At 48.1% G+C, this 3,493-nt stretch overlaps 1 non-coding gene across 1 annotated transcript; it reads right to left on the reverse strand.

The window, feature by feature from the left end:
* Positions 1-337: 337 nt before the first annotated feature.
* On the reverse strand, positions 338-412 carry Trnas-uga (transfer RNA serine (anticodon UGA)). Its single transcript has one exon. It is a non-coding gene; the product is annotated as a tRNA-Ser (tRNA).
* Between the last annotated feature and the right edge of the window lie 3,081 nt (positions 413-3,493).

The following is a 3,493-nucleotide window of genomic DNA, read 5'->3' on the forward strand; positions in this document are numbered from 1 at the left end:
AGTTGCCTACTTTACAATGTTAACAACAACAGCACCAGTACACGCATTCCGCTGTCAGAGGTATCGGAACGTTTGTCACTTATAACTTTCGACTCGTTCGTTCTCGGTAATGAGTCTGTATATACATTCATTTACAGGGGCCAGCGCCTATAACCTCGACGCTCTGTAGCGTCGTTGGACGACGTTTCCGGACATGGGTTGTGTAAAACCTGACCTACGAAGACGTCTCCACAACCTCTAGAAATGTGTAACATGAATTATGAAACGCCCTGAATGAGGTTTTCACTCTGCAGCGGAATGTGCGCTGATATGAAACTTCCTGGTAGATCAAAACTGTGTGCCGGACCGAGACTCGAACTCGGGACCTTTGCCTTTCACGGGCAAGTGCTCTACCAACTGAGCTACCCAAGCACGACTCACGCCCCGTCCTCACAGCTTTACTTCTGCCAGTATCTCGTCTCCTACCTTCCAAACTTTACAGAAGCTGTCCTGCGAACCTGCAGAACTAGCACTCCTGAAAGAAAGGATACTGCGGAGACATGGCTTAGCCAAGGCTGGGGGATGTTTCCAGAATGAGATTTTCTGTCTGTAGCGGAGTGTGCGCTGATATGAAACTTCCTGGCAGATCAAAACTGCGAGGACGGGGCGTGAGTCGTGCTTGGGTAGCTCAGTTGGTAGAGCACTTGCCCACGAAAGGCAAAGGTCCCGAGTTCGAGTCTCGGTCCGGCACAGAGTTTTGATCTGCCAGGAAGTTTCATGAAACACCCTGTAGACAAATAATCTGGTGGACAAGGCAGGCAGCAATCTGCGACTGTTTGCTGATGATGCAGTGGTGTACGGGAAGATGCCGTTGTTGAGTTACTGTTGGGTGATACATGACGAACTTGACTAAATTTCTAGTTGATTTGATGTCTGGAAACGTGCTCTAGAGAAATACTTAAATGCAGATGTATAGGGAAAACAATCATGCAATGAAACTTCCTGGCGGATTAAAACTGTGTGGCGGACCGAGACTCGAACTCGGGACCTTTGCCTCTCGCGGGCAAGTGCTCTACCGACTGAGCTACCCAAGCACGACTCACGACCCATCCTCACAGCTTTAATTCCGCCAGTAGAGCACTTGCCCGCGAGAGGCAAAGGTCCCGAGTTCGAGTCTCGGTCCGGCACACAGTTTTAATCTGCCAGGAAGTTTCATATCAGCGCACACTCCGCTGCAGAGTGAAAATGTCATTCTGCAATCATGCAATGTTCGAATACGGCATTAGTAATGAGCTGCTCGACCCAATCACGCTGGTTAAATATGAAACGAAAAGAGTGCGTCAGAACTGTAGGAGAGAGGGAGAATGGTCGACTTCCGTTTATTGGGAGAATTTCGGGAAAATGTAGTGCATTTGCTGCGTATAGAACGCAAGTGCGACATGTTCTTGAGTACTGCTCGAGTTTTTGGGCCTGCACCAGGTCGGATTAAAGGAAGATATCGAAGTAAGTCAGAAGCAGACTGCTAGATTTCTTACCCACAGGTTGAATCAACAGTCGATTATTATGGAGATGATTCTCAAACTCGGATGACAATCCATGGAGGCAAGTCAATGTTCGGCGAAACGCTATAGAGAAAAATCTTGGGAACTGGCGGTTGCGGCCGACTGCTGAACTATTCTACTGCCGCCAACGTGCGTAAGAAATGCGAAGACAAGGTAGGATAAATCAGAGCTCGTACGGAATCCGATAGACAGTCGTTTTTCCCTCGCTCTATTTGCGAGTGGAACAGAAAAGGGAATGACTAGTAGTGGTATAGGGTACCCTCCGCCATGCACCGTACCGAGGCTTGCGGAGTATGTATGTACATGTAGACCCATAAATGTTAAAACATCAATCATACAAAACCCAATTTGCGCTTTTTCTCACATGACATCATCGAAGCCATGTACCAGCCTCATGAGGAGGCTGCACTATTTCTTGTCTTTCGAACACAATTTGACTCACGAAGAGAACACCGGGAATGCCATGACCCGAATCCCCAGAAACTTCGCGCTCAATGGAAAAGCAGTCAAAATAAGGGAACATGTGACTCAGCTTACCTGTAGATAACTGACGAAATGACGGTGAAAATTTTAGAGGTACACTATGTGATCAAAAGTATCCGGACACGCCCAAAAACATACGTTTTTTTCATATTAGATGCGTTGTGCTGCCACCTGCTACCAGATACTCAATATCAGCGACCTCAGTAGTCATTAGACATCGTGAGAGAGCAGAATGGGGCGCCCCGCAGATCTCACGGACTTGGAATGTGGTCAGGTGATTGGGTGTCACTTGTGTCATACGTCTGTACGCGAGGTTTCCACACTCCTAAACCTCCCTAGCTCCACTGTTCCTGATGTGATAGTGAAGTGGGAACGTGAAGGGACACGTACAGCACAAAAGCGTACAGGCCGACATCGTCTGTTGACTGACAGAGACTGCCGACAATTGAAGAGGGTCGTAATGCGTAATAGGCAGACATCTATCCAGACCATGACACAGGAATTCCAAACTGCATCAGGATCCACTGCAAGTACTATGACAGTTAGGCGGGAGGTGAGAAAACTTGGATTTCATGGTCGAGCGGCTGCTCATAAGCCATACAACACGCCGGTAAATGCCAAACGACGCCTCGCTTGGTGTAAGGACCGTAAACAGTGGACGATTGAACAGTGGAAAAACGTTGTGTGGAGTGACGAATCACGGTACACAATGTGACGGTCCGATGGCAGGGTGTGGGTGCCAGTGAACGTCATCTGCCAGCATGTGTAGCACCAGTAGTAAAATTCGGAGGCGGTGGTGTCATGGTGTAGTCGTGTTTTTCATGGAGGGAGCTTGCACCCCTTGTTGTTTTGCGTGGCACTATCACAGCATAGGCCTACATTGATGTTATAAGCACCTTCTTGCTTCCAACTGTTGAAGAGCAATTCGGGGATGGAGATTGCAACTTTCAACACCATCGAGCACCTGTTCATAATGCACGGCCTTTGGCGGAGTGGTTACCGGACAATAACATCCCTGTAGAGGACTGGCCTGCGCAGAGTCCTAACCTGAATCCTACAGAATACCTTTGGGGTGTTTTGGAACACCGACTTCGTGCCAGGCCTCTCCGACTGACATCGATACCTCTCCTCAGTGCAGCTTCCCCAAGAAACCTTCCACCACCTGACTCAGCGTAAGCCTGCGAGAGTGGAAGCTGTCATGAAGGCTAAGGGTGGGCCAACACCGTATTGAATTCCGTCATTACCGATGGAGGGCGAAGTCATTTTCAGCCAGGTGTCGGGATACTTTTGATCACATAGTGTATTTTCAGGCACTTTACGCCCGTTTTAGCGAGTAAATAGTTCAATCGAAGCAGTGGCACAGTGGCTAGCGTCGAGGTTTCACAGTTTTGCTCCAGTTATTAACCATTGTTATTTTATTTATTTTTGTTTTTCATTTTGTTACCCATGTCTGTAAATGATTACTACAC

The sequence above is a fragment of the Schistocerca serialis genome, chromosome 11 (genome assembly GCF_023864345.2).
Source record: "Schistocerca serialis cubense isolate TAMUIC-IGC-003099 chromosome 11, iqSchSeri2.2, whole genome shotgun sequence".
NCBI lineage: Eukaryota > Metazoa > Arthropoda > Insecta > Orthoptera > Acrididae > Schistocerca > Schistocerca serialis.